Below are 14,441 nucleotides of genomic sequence, written 5' to 3' on the forward strand. Positions count from 1 at the left end.
CTGGCATTGATTCCTTCCTTGGCATGTGAGAGGTCAGAGTCCACTCAGCTGCAGGGACATGGGCTGCTCAATAAAGTTCTGAACTGTGTCCTGCCTGTCTGCATGTGGTGGTAGTGGTGGGGGTGGGGAACTTGGGGCCAGGGGAGTGTGAGTGAGTGGGAAGCGGTGGCTGGGCAGGGCCCGGGACCAGAGGCAGGAGCAGGGACCGGGGACAGGGGTAGGTGTGGGGACTGGGAAGGCCCTCCCACCAGTGCAGGACTTACCATGTGGCCAGGGCTCATGAGGCTGGTGGCTCAGTACAGGCCTCCCCATCAGTGATGGCAACTGGCTATGCCCATTGTCCTTGGCCCACGGTGTGTGGTACCTAGCCAGTCCCCCTGCCCCTGGGAGGGGCTGGTGGTGGTTGGTGGTGTTCTGGCCAGCCGTTTCTCATGGTGGAGTCTAGGGGTGTGGAGCTGTCAAGGCAGCCACTGACTAGGACTCCCCATGCTGCTAGTGGGTGCAGCAGCCGGTGCGGTGGGCAGGGTGGAGTGCTGAACACCTGAGGGCCCCTCCTCCAGGGAGGTGTCACCACTGGAGAGGTCAGAGCAGGGTGGGGCTCAGCCAGGCCATCCCTGTTGGTGTAAACTGGATGGTTGTGGCCTGGGTCCTGGGTCAGTTCCTGCATAAAAGGCCTGGTCTTGTGGGCATGACAGGACCGACAGTTGTGGTCAGTCATGGCCACCCATTGTGCCTGCAAGGTCTTGACCTTGATGCAGCACTGCCATGCCATTCAGGAATGCTCTCAATCATTCATCCTGCCTGACAGGGCCTCATAAGTGTGTGTGTTGGAGCACCTACCCCACAAGAACCGCCTCTGGACCTCTGCATCCCCCCAAAGGGCCACGAGGTTGGCAACCTCCTCCTGGCTCCAGTTGGGGTCCCAGGTGGAGGGCTTGGGCATATGTGCATGGTCAGGGCTAGTCTATGATGGGGAGGACAGGGAGGACATGATGTTCTGCACCAGCTCTCTGGGCCCCTGCACAGCTGTCCCTGTATGGCTGGCCCCACACACCAGCTAGCAGTGCTCAGAAGTGGGGCACAGCCAGGGATTGGGAGTCATGCAGCAGGGGCAGATGTGCCACAGGACCTGAAAACACAGGAGAGGATGCTGGGGGTGAGCAGCAGCAGGGAGCAGAGACAGCTAGGCAGCAGCCTTGGAGAAATGTCAGGGCTGGGAAGGGGGAGCAGCAGGCTGAAGCCCTTTGCAACACTGACCTCTGGCCAAGCAGGAGCTCTTGCTAGGGGACAAAACTGGCAGTGCCCACACAGGGCCTTCAGTCCTCAAATGTCCTGTGATGTGTGCCCCAGGGCACAAAATGGCTACTGGCTTTTATAGGCTTCAGGGAGTAGCCCAGCCCTGTGGCAGGAGAGGCAGCCAGCCAGGAGCCCTGGGGCTGGGCTCAGGCCAGCCCCCTAGTGACTAGAGAGACCCAGCAATAAAGTTAGTGCTGGTCACATCTACAAGCGCGTTAATGTGCTTTAACTAATAGTACCTGTTTGATACTTGCATTTGCAGGTATAAAATTTAAGCGCGATTAGCCTTAATTTGCTATTTTTAATGCTCATTAAGGGCATGCGCATGTAGACACGCACACTTAATGTGCATTAAATTATTAATGCATCTTGTGCAGATGTGCCCTAGCTCTGGTTTCAGTTTAGACTCCAAATGCATGACTCAAATTTCTGGTAGTTCTACTTCATTAGACTTGCTTAATAATTAAGTAGAGAAAGGCCTACTGGCTTAATTCAACCCCAATGGCACAGGTGTATAGGATGGGTTCAGTCCTGCATCTTTCTTTTACCTTAGTATGGTTCCATTTCTTGATAAAGGCTAGTGGTTTATGCACTGCCTTAACAATTCAGTCAGTAAAGAACAGATTTAAATTGTGCTCAGACTTCATAAGCGCACCAGAATGGAGGGTCCCTAGGGCATCAAGCCAGTGGGATGAGAAGTATGGGCATCTTGTGTCGCCTCAACCCACCCTAGGGCAGGGATTCTGCCATCGGGGATTCTCAGCTGCAGTAACCAATTCATAAAACAAACCCCATGTTCATTCCTGTATGAAAACTTAGAAGAAAAGACTGAAATATTTCAGAGGGAATTCTGCCAGATATTCATGTATCTACATTTTCTATTCACTTGAGGGGAGTAGTGGTAACCAACGTACTAAAAGTCTTCAAATGCTGACAAATACAATTTAGCTTTGAAGGCTGCCAGCATTTCTGTGGTAGTAAATCCCATTTGTAATCAAAGGGTGAGTCATTAGCCTTGACATTTGAGAAATGGAGATTACTATGAATTTATGAAAAAGGTTCCCTAAAATGTTTCCCTAGCAACTGCTGCTGAGGAGCCTGGGGCCTATCTCAGGTCCCTAGGCTCTGTGAAACTGGCAGCAGTAGAACAGGCTGTTTCCTATCTTGCTGTAGTGTGTAGTACAAGGGGTTTGTTATCCTTTTCCACTCAGGTCTTGTCTAGACTAGGAAAAAACGGTGCTTTATTCAATTGAGTTAGCTTAATTGAGCTATCCTAACTTGACTGAAACCTCCCTCTACAACAATGAACACAGTTTGAGATCAATTTTAGCAGGCTGAATTATTGCCTTAGCAGGACACAAGATAGCTTTGTCCAATCTCAAGTATTCAAAACCCCTGAGTGAGCCCCCACCAAAAAATCATGGATTTGGATTAAAAATAATAAAAATGTATAAAAATGTAGGAAGCTAAGGGGTGTCTTTAATTTGCCCTCTGTTTTTTGAGTACTTGGTTTATTTTTCAAGCTTTAATTGGTAGAAATACCCTTTAATTTTAACCAGAATGAACATTAAGACACTTATAACTCCAGGTTCTAGTGGTTTATGAAACCATCAAGTATCCTGAAACTCAAAATAAAATTAGGTGAGTTGGCATCACTGCTGGAGTGTTAAACTGTGTCTATGTTGGTAAAAAGTGGTATTTTCAATTATTTTGGTTGACTTAACTGAAAAAAACCTGTTTAGATAAAACCTTGCAAGACTTATAAAGTAAAAATGGCCAGTTGGCATGTCTACATGTGCAACTGCTGTTGGATGGGTTTACTGCAGAATAACTGACTCTGATAAGAATCTCCCAGCTTCTGCACTGCAATCACAGTCACAGAGTTGGGGCTGGGAGCTCCCTGCTGCCAGGGCAAAGGGACAAAGTCCCCACCTGGGCTCCAGTGACGGAGCCCACCCCAGCAGCAGGCAGCTCCCAGGGGCAGAGAGCAATCTCCTGCTGTCAGGCTGGCCAGGAGCACATTTGCTCTTGGTTGACTGTCTACAAGTACCATGCAGCGCAGTAAGTAATCGTGAGTAAATTTGTTACTTGTATTTACAGGTAGCATGTAGTCTCATGTAGACACACCCTCAGACCCCTTTATTCCTTCTATTCATATTGACCACATCCACACACATGTTTTACTGTGGAGTAGACTAATTAGCTATGAAGTAAAGCATTGCTGTCTTCATGTGTGAAGGTATTACACTGCAGTAAACTAATTTACATTAATATAATAATGTAATATACTGTGATTAAATGCATGTGTAGATGCTGACCACAGGCATAAATATTGCCCAGTCAACCCAGGCAGCAGGGAGCCAGACACCTGCCTGCTGCCTAGCCATACAGCTCTGCGCTTTCAGCACCCTCATGCCCCAGTCAGCCCCTCTGCCACCTGACACTGCCACCCAGAGTCCAGGGCTGACCTTGGTGCCACCTGCCAGCATGCACCTGCTCTGCCCTTGCTCAAATTGCTGCTGTTTGGAGCACTTGTATAGATGCTGAACCCAGGAGTAGTTTACTGCAGCTCAAACTGTCTGGAGTTTATTGCTTCATATTAATTGCGCACATAGATGCACCCACTGTGTATTAAGAAGTTCCTATCATTCTGTAAATTGTTCAAAGCATCTGGAGTATAGGTCTACTATGTTCCAGTTGAGAAATACTACTAAAGCAGCAGACAGCCCCACCTGCTGTATTTTTGGAGTTGTCTACAGGTTTAGCTGTAACCAGGTTAGTTATGACTTTTCTTGAAAGAAGAACACATTTATGGGGAGAAAAAAAAAATTTCTTGGAATGCAAGCTTCTCAAAGTGCGTGTCTATATGTGTGCATTTAATGAGCATTAGCCCATTTTAAGGTACATGAAAGGCACGGATCTACATGTGCACTCCCTTAATGCACCTTAAAAATGGCGATTTAAGGCTATTCACGCCTAAATTTGATACCTGCATGAAGGTATCAAATTTAGGCGCAAATAGTTAAAGTGCATTAGCAAACATGTAGACACACTAATTCACATTAATATGGTGTGTTTCCATTGACTTGGAACTAACTTTAGTCTGCACACCCGTGTTAATGCACATTAGAGCGTGCACATGTAGATGTGCGCCAAATTGCCTAAAGTGTATTAGGCTAATGCACATTAAGTTTAGGCATGCATAAAAGCACGTGTAGACACACCCAAAGTGAGGCAATCACCAAATTTAGGCAAATGCTTTTAATTTTCAATCATATAACACTAGAAAAATAGGTTAAAATGAGCATTCTAGTCCAACCCCCGCTCAAGGCAGGATCTTCTACAACTTCTTCAACAAGTGTGTGTTTAGCCTACATTTAAAAATTTTCAGTGTTACAAATTCATTTTTTTCTCTACATTACATGTTCCAGTGGTTAACAACTCTCGTAATTTGATAAATTCTTCCTAATATCTAACTTACGTCACTCTTGTTGCAATTTAAGTTCATTATTATATAAGAAAATAACACAATAATTAATAAATGATGAATAATATGTATGCCTACTTTGAGACACTGTTAGACTGCAAAATGGTGTAAAATAGTTCCTGTGTACATGAATATCAGATCCAAGTTAATGTGCACACTGAAAATATTTTTATTTTCAGGGCTTTTCCCTCAAGGAGGATTACATATTTCTTTCTGCTTGTAGTTTCATTTAATTTCACTATGATTGTCAAGGCATCTTTGCCACTTAAAACAACTTGTAAGTCATTACGCAAGTTTATGCAAAGGCTTATAAACATTGCTTCATACAAGAAGTTTTTATCAGCTGAGTTTTCAGAGGAAGTATCTCAAAAGAAACAGTGGGGAAATTTGCAAAAACATGTCAAAAGTTAAGTGGTGAAATCAGCTTAAATGCCTAATTTTAATTTTGCATGTGCTCTTTGTTGTTTCATTAGAAAAAATGTCCTTTTCTCTCTTTTTGCTTTGTTGGGGAGAAAATGGATGATGTTGAAGAGAAGAGGGCTCTGACAGAAACTGGGAAGAGGTTATTTATTCTGTTTTGTTTTCTTTAGAGAGACACAACTCTGCTGATGATCCTGTTAAAGGGGGGCTTGGGAGCGGAGAAAAGAAAACTAATAATCAGCCTCTAAACTACAAGTTTCCTCTTGAACAAAAGAGCAACAGGAGGTAGTTCAGGCAGGGGGTCACAGCCTAGAGGTGGTGTCACAAAAACAATGGATGGAGAATGTGCAGCAACTCCAGAGTCTAGTGCCCCTAAGACTTTATTGAAGTACTGGAAACAATATTCAGCCAAACTCCTCTGGATGTGTTTGTGCAAATTCTGCTCCTGAAAATCCAAAAGATGTTTCTTCGCAGAGACATAGGTAATAGTCATACTCACCTTAAAGAAATGACAACTAGAGAAGAATCTGCCCCTTATTCAGCATGGGTAGCAGAAACAAATTTCCCTTAAAAGCCCTATGTAGGCAAAGTTGTACCAATTTAACTGAAGATCTGTGTTCAAACCAATTTAGCTAAACAGATGTAAACTTTTGTATATATATTTTTAATTTAATCTAGACATGCCAAAGCCATCTAAAATGACATAAACTGATTTTAAAGTGGTATTTAGAATTAATTACATTGGTTTAAAATTGAACTTGTGTAACTTCTATATGTAGACAAAGCCTATATTTGTAAGTGTGCAGTGAATTTACATATTTCATGGTCCAAATGGAATATAATGTAAATTCCCTTGGCATTTACATCAGGTCCAGTTCTAGTTGTTGGCTGAGGTGAAGAAACAGAATAGATCACTTCCATGGCCTCCCATGTAATGCAGATTTGGTCTATTGTAAGTCAGATGGAATAGTGGTATGGGAGCAGTGTGAAACCAGTTCTTTCAGAGCATGGAGTGTAAAGCAACAAACACAATGGACAAAAGATAGACTTAAATCAGGGAATGATTCAGCCAAATTTCTTTTTTTTTGCAGTAAAGAAATAAAACATTCCACATATTTGGCACTGTTTATTGTGTACCATGCACTATGTTCTGTTTGTTATGTATGAACATTACTTAGAAAATCTATCACAACTCAAGGAGAAGAGAACTTGATTCTGCTCAAAAAATAATTTCCTTTCTGAACTTTTTGGCAACAAGAAACAGGAAAGAACAGCTAGTTTGTTATTTAGTAGAAGTTACAAACATATTGTTCTTTTAATTCACATAAAGTCCATTCTGAAAGTCTGATGACGTACTTTAATAATGTAGTCAACTTCTTCCAGATCTCCCATATTAACCCTTGGCCAAATCAATATGCTCGTAAAAATGCATGTGTAACTATATTGTATCAGCATCCTTTGCAAAAATACAGTATTTCCATTTATAAATGGGCACACAAAATAAATAACTCATACTATATACACAAATAATCCATTTCAAAATTTGGCTCTGCATGTCCATCAGGAATTCATATCAGTTAACCAAAGGGAAACTTTTATTTTCTATGGCTTTTCCAGTCATGACTTTCCAAATGTATATGATCTCAATGTTCATCACCTTGAGAGAAATTAGAAGCAATGTTAAAAATAAACCACAGAAATACTACTACAAAATTTTTAATTACAACTGACTGAACCCTACTGAGCTGCATAATAGCAAAGAGCAGTTCATGTGAATGAAAACGTATTTGTGCAATCCAAATTATAATAGTGTCTTGAGTAGAATAACAACTATTTATTTAACTATATTTGAAAAAAGAAACAATGCTTTCAATTTTATGTAGAAATATGGTAAAGACATAAAAAGTCTTAATCTTAATTGTTTCAAAACAATACTTTGCACCCTAAAGCTAGGTGTAATCCACTTGAGGTTCTGTTGTCTTTCAGATACTACTTAGGCAATGCTTTCATGATTAATGCATTCGTAATGTAAATATTCTAGTGTACATAGAAATAAATTGTCATATCTCAGGTTGCTGAGGACCTTGATATTCCTCAAATTCAGCATCATTAAGAATGTTTTCCATGTCAAATCCATACTAATTGTGTCTGTGTTGATGACACACACAACTCTACTTAAATTGAAAATCACTACTTACTAAAGAAGTTGGACCCTGAGCTTAAGTCCTTGGTGACTGATTTGATTAGTCCATTTGAGTGAGAATAGGGCAACACAGGGGCTATGTTAATGGAACTTAAACAATAGGCCATCACTAATCAGAGACCTCAAGGTTGAAGTGAGGTTAATTGTTATGCGGGTGGTATTTGAAAAGAAGTGTTGACTGGTATAATGCACTATGGGATTGTAGTATTTGAACATGGAGCCCTAGGGCCAGAGGTTTTGTTTAGTTTCCCAATGAAATTTAAAGCTACATTATGTACATCTCTAAACAACAGCCTATATGCCACTGCCTTTTGATACATCACAAGAGCAAGTACTAATTGATAATAGAAATGAGCCCAAAGCACAACATTCAAGATCCAAATCTGGTACTGGATTTCAATCCCCTTCTAAAATTTGGGAGGTGGGAATTGATTCAGAGCTTTGGTTAAACCCATTATAATAGTAGGCAATGACCCTGAAATTTGGACATAAACATTGGTTTCAAATTATAAATGATCTTCACACTTCAGGAAGCTTCCTAGCTAGGTTTATGGTTAAGCCCTAGGATGGGAATTACAAGCATGGTGCTTAGTTAGTTATAAGATAATGGGATTTATTCCCTTGAAAATGCAGTGTCCTGCATAAGAATATTTGGTATCATTTTAAATAAATATTATTGATATTTTTATGCAGATATATTTGTAAATGCAAACATACTATGTCTTAGGATCATACCTCATCATCAATTCTGAATTTTATGAGATGTTCTTAAACATATATAGAATTGTCCTCTACAAAGTGGGCATAATAGGTGTTGGGAAATATCTCTGCTAATAGGTACGTGAGTAGTACCAATGACCTAAAAAGTACTTTTGGGCTGAATTTGTTTCAGTTTTGTCTTTGCTTATACACTGGTCATCTAGGTTATGTGGCATTTTTTCTACTCACTGGACCCATCTACATGCGACGCTAAATGTGCAATGGACTAATTCTACTGTGCATTAGTGTGTCACAGCAACATCCATGCTAATACGCTAATGTACAGTAGGCGTGCACTGGTGCTACTGCACAGTAGCACTGGTTACTGTGCATTGATTTAGTACCTGGTAATACAGGGCATTTTTATGCAGGCAAGCACAACAGCTCCAGGCACTTTAAAAAGAACCTGGTGCTGCAATTGTATAAGTGGCAAAATGCACATCAGCACTGAGAAAATGATGGTGGCACACTTTTTAACTAAAACACATCAGAGTTGCTTTAGTTCAGAAACGCACCACCACCATTTTCTGCACATTGATGTGCATTTTGCTGCTTATATAACTGCATGCAGCACAGTGTGGTGCACATTAGCTTATGTGTGAAGCAGACTTGATTAATCGAGTCTGCTCTGAAGCGGTGGATCTCCAGTGCGTCACAGGATGAAAAAGTATGTGTATAAATGCCCACAGATACTAAACTTAATGCGCAGCAACTATGGCACATTAATGAATGTGTAGGCGAGCCCACTGATTGAATAACTGATATTTTATTAATAGAGGACAAGAAAAGATATAAACAGCAAATTCCCATAATTCGTCAGTAGTAGCCATGATGAGAATGAAAATAGTCATATTAATGCACAGAACAGACATTCCAAATTGTTCAGGTGCACAAAATCACCCCAACATTAACCATCCCAGAGATGTGAATAAAACGGAGCAAAACTGGCTAAACTAAAGAGTGATTCATAATTCATAAAAAATGATTGGATATCACTTCTTCCATGACTTGCCCAGCTGTACCAAGGAGTGACAGAGACAAGATGATGAAACTTCCAGGGCATTCTGGATGTCCTTTCCCCAGAACATTTAATTGAGAATATGCTGCATAAATACTGTAGAAAAGCAAAACTTTTCTACTCTTGTGTACACCCAGCAGCATATAAGAAGGGGTGTGGAGAAGATGCAAACACACATAAATTGTAGTATGAGCATGGGAAACATAAGGACATTTTAACACAATCACATACGGAATTTATAAAAACCTAAGTCATGAATAAGTGCCTTATTCACTGCAAGCCAATATTTTGATGTATTCCCATGGCAGGAACCAAATGATGGGCAAGAAATGGATAGACACATAATACACACTCCAGTTGTCCTTTACAGTCAGAGCCTTTCCTTAAAAGGAATCTTTCCCTGTTTTCATTTCTTTTACCAAAATAATCAGTCATCCCATGCATACCCAATGTCTTTCCAGTGCATTCAGATGTAATACTAGGTGCTGCAGAAAGAACAGCTGTGGGCCTTAGGAAAACTAGCAATGCAAAGTATTTGGTACAGTACCCAGAACACCAAATGATTGTTTCAATAAAACTCATTTAATTTCAGCCCCTGTGGAAGGGAGTGACAAAATGTTGGGCATAGACACTTTGTTCTCAAAAATAAAACCCTTTCCCTCTAAATAAATGAGGTTGGAAAATGAATGACAATTTGATGTTCTGGATATGACACACAAAATATATTTTCCTATTCAGGTATATTTGTGTTTTCTTAGAAAATGTACAGAGAACTTTGCCAAGAAATATCCTGAATATCTATTGTATAAGAAAAAGAACAAGCAAGTGTGAGCCAAAAGCAGGGAAATATTTTGGCTTGAAATCTTTTGAATGACTTTTATGTTCTTTAAAAGAACATGAATACTTCCTGTTTAAATAACATTCTGGCTCAAATTCAGATCTCAGTGTAAATATAGAAGTTTTGCTTGGTGTGTATACTGTTGTTGTTGTTGTTGTTCATTTTAAATTTTTGTAGTTTAGAAGCCTCTGTTATGAACCAGGACCATATTGTTCTCCAGGCTATAGATACAGAGAACAAAAATATGGTTGCTGTCCCAAGGAGCTTGCTATCCAGGCATAAGATAAGAGTCTACAGGTAGACACAGACAGAGAAATGGAGGGTGGAGATGGATCCGTCACTAATGATCAAGATCAGCAAAGTAGTTAAAAACATGATTAACATTAAAGATGAGAACAGTTCCATTAAAGTGAAGTGGGTAGATTCCCAGCTTAAAATTGCAGAATTGCAGCTAACAATTCCCCCTATTTAGAGAGACTATCTACTAGCCCAGGGGTAGGCAACGTTTTTTGGACAGAGTGCCAAAACCCCCCACAATGCCTACCTTGGAAGGTGCTGGAGTGCTGGCATGCCAGAGGAAAAAAAAAAAGGCAGGGGGTACATGGCAGGATGCCCTGCTTGTGCCCCTTGCCCCTCAAGCCCCGTTGATCCTGCCCCTCAGCCCTGCTGCCCTATGCCCCCCCACCCAAAGCCCCTGCCCTCCAGTCCTGCTGCCCCTTGCCCTCCACCCAAAGCCTGGGCCCTGCCAGCACTGGCCCCCACCGGTGCTGGCCCCAGGACACTGGTGTGGGCCTCGTGCACCCACTCATTCTCAGCACCCCCCAGCCCTGTGGTACAGGTGGGGGGCAGCGTGCAGCCCCAACCCCCTGCTCCGTGGCAGGAAAAGAGCTGGCACTGAGCACTGGGAAAAGTGGCCCCTCCCCCACCCCGTGGCTGGTACTCCCTGCTGCAGCCCCTCGCAGCCTGCATGGAGCTGCCCGGGCCTGCTTAGGACAGCCCTGCACAGGCTGCAAGTGGCTGCAGCAGGAAGCGCTGGCCACAGGGTGGGGGAGGGGCCACTTTTCCCTGGGTTCCTTCCCTGCCCTCTCCCCGCCCCTTACCTGAGGTTGTGATGCCCAGGCAGCCACATGGCCCCAGGCCAGAAGCCCCTATTGGGGCTTCTGATTGGGGGCCCTGCTGTTGCAGGAGCCTGCCAAGCTTCCCCTGGGTCTTACTGTCCCTGGTTCCTGTCATTTTTTACAGGAACTGAAGACAGATAAATATTAATTTTCTAAATTTTTTAGGGGCCCAGCAAGCCAGATAGAATGGCCTCGTGGGCTGGTTCTGGCCCATGGGCCTACCCAGAGCTGGGGCCGGCTGCAGCCGGGAGGCTGCAAACAGTTGCTGCCTCCTCGGCCCCAGTGCGTGCCGAGGAAAATGGCCTCGTGTACCATGCTTGGCACATGTGCCAGGGGTTGCCGACCCCTGTACCAGCCCAAAGATAGTGGGGTGAATTGCTGCTTCCTTACACCAACTCCGTGACTCATTGCAAACTCTTCCACTTCTGCTGGCTTTACTGAAGCCTGAAGTCATTCAGCACCTTGCAAAAGCAGGCAGTCTACCTGCATTACTAAATTTACTATGAGTTATAATTGAGGATGTTCCTGAATTTCACCAAAATGGATAGGACAAATAAACATGAATAGCTGCTGACATTTCACATGCTCCCAAACTGATTTTTGCTTTTGAAGAATTGAAAAGGTAAGAGGAGAGACAACTCTGCTTATAAATCACTCTAACAATTGATGTGGTTGCTGTTTCATTTGTCCAGAAGTGATTTTAACTCACAGTTTCACTATTTATGCAGTTCCCCTCCTTTTTAAATTTTCTGTAAATTTTATAAAAGTGAACAGAACAAATAATATACATGCTTAATTTACAAATATTTCTCACTTTTAAAATATAACGGATGCCCGAGGACCAAATCCTACCCTAAACTGTAGCATCACCACCAGTATAGACTGCTGACTTACAGGCTCCTGGCTTGTATGCTTCAACACCTTAGCAGGTATTATGCCTGTTCCCATATTAAACAAATTTAATCTTTTTTTTCATCACTGGATATGGCTGTCTCCAGTCTGGCCCAAGCATCTTTGCATTTAAGGGTTCAGTTCTCTGAGGTATCAAGCACATTCAGCATTAAAACCTGAAGATATTCAGTACCTTGCAAGGTCTGGCCTTAAAAGATGTAAGTTAGTCGTACATTGATATCTGTTGTATCACATCATGTACACCTGACTCAATCAAAACCATCAATCAATTCAATAGAAGCTTGGAGAGTGTGAAGACTGCAGGAACTGGCCCATGTGTTCTTGTGAGAAAATGCAGTGTGTTATGACAGACATCACATTTCAATTCTTTATGAGAAAGGCGAATGTAGTAGTCAATGGGTGCGACTACATGTCGCCATATGGTGACATAGTGATCAGGTGTGTCTACACATGATCACCAGCTATGTTGCCGGACCAGTGTGCTCCTTGGGGATAGTGTGCTGCTACGGCACGTAGCAGTGACATTTAACCGTGCACTGTGCGCACAGTGCAGTAACTGCCCATACTGCTCTGTGCTTTAGTACTTCCAAAAGGAAGTATAAAGCACGGTGCCATAGCTATGTTGCCATACAGCAACATGTAGATGCACCTGATATGATCCATATCAAAAGTGGGCATCTTCTTTCTGCCTCTCTTTCATCTATTAAGAAGCCACTTAAATAAACATTAATTTAAAAATTTTTAGTCTCAGAGAATTATTTAATTGTTAACTTCCTAATTTTATTTGTAGAGGGGAAAGAAAGTTTCCAGTAGCCCTAACAAATTTTTAAATATAAGCAATTTTTATAAAAGAACAAATACAAGGACTCTGATTAATAGTATGGCCTTTATTTTACTCAGCACACAATTTACTAGAGCTTTGATTAATTGTTCAGTACCAGCAAAAAGCTTTTAGATGTTTTAACTGCAAGAACTAACTAAATATAATGTAACTAAATGAAGAACTAATTAAATGTAAAAATGATTGTGGGTGATCCAGATATAGTTTGAGTGGTTGATTTAATTTAAATGATCTTATTTTTGTAACACAATCAGCACATGTCCAGTATTAGAATAGTTTTTAGCAGCTGAACTATATTTACTGTTATTTCCTTCTGTCTAATCTGCCTATGTTTTCAGGTCATAGAAAAAAACCACATTACACTATGCAAACCAAGCTTAAAAAGAATCAACAAAAACTACAGAGTGCGCTCTATATGAATCAGATGATTTAGGGTTTTCAAAACAACCTTCAAAGATTCTGTTTATATCCCAAAATTGCCATCTGTAATTTAAACAAACCTTTCCCTGAGGTGAAGTAAACTCAAATCGGACAGCAGACATTTTCAAACATGCCAGCTCGCCCACTATGGCCAAAGTGTTTATTCAACTGAAGTTTGGACGAAAGCCACCCCATCAATGTCACAGTCTCAGCACATGTGAGGAAAATACATGTGATACATAGCAAATTAGGTGTCATGCTCTAGAAGGAGTGGAATGGGATTGATTTGCCACTTTTAGCAATGCTCTTTTACTGTCAGCCGTGGCTTTGAGAAAAGCATTAAAGATTCTTGTCACAGATGTTTCTTTCATAAACTGTTGTGGGAGAATGACATTCTGCAAAAATGGTTTACTACTCTGCTTTCTTCTCTTGGGAAAACAAAGTGCGCTAGTCAGCCTAGCCAAATGGGCTCAAGGAACGCTCTTCATTGATACCACAATAGCATTAAGGATCATGACATTTACAGAGCTGATCTTAGAAACTCTGTTGGCAAACGTACAGTGTAGAGGTATTTATCCAAAGTGTGTGCCATTGATTTTTTTTCACTTGCATTAGTTTAGTGGGGTAAAACTGGCCCGTTGGATGTTCAAAACAGAGAAGATAAAAAGGAATGAATTTAAACACTATGTATGAAGTGAATGGTTCACACTAGATTTGAGTAATTAATCACCTTTAACAAAAACGAAATGAAACAAAACAAAACGAAACAAAAAAACCTTCTCTAGTATTTAATGCTGGAAATCTCTTTTTGATTTATCCTGCCCAAGTTACAGGATTGCAAAGTATATGAAACAGAGACCTGAGATGCGATTATGGTATATATAAAATAACTATGGAAATATATATTTAAACTATTTTTATCTTAAATGCAAGAAGGAAGGAAGGAAGATGACCAGGAATCCATTAGTTTTAGGAAAGAAACTTTGTTTGAAAACATTTTGAGGGTACAAATTCTCTGAATAAAAGTTGAAATGTTTTGTATGAGTATTTTTTGCTGTAAAAAAACAGCTATTATAGCAACAGTGACATCACATGAGATCTATGACTTACCAAGCACATTCTAGAGAAA

Source organism: Alligator mississippiensis, chromosome 7, assembly GCF_030867095.1.
Source record: "Alligator mississippiensis isolate rAllMis1 chromosome 7, rAllMis1, whole genome shotgun sequence".
Taxonomy (NCBI): domain Eukaryota; kingdom Metazoa; phylum Chordata; order Crocodylia; family Alligatoridae; genus Alligator; species Alligator mississippiensis.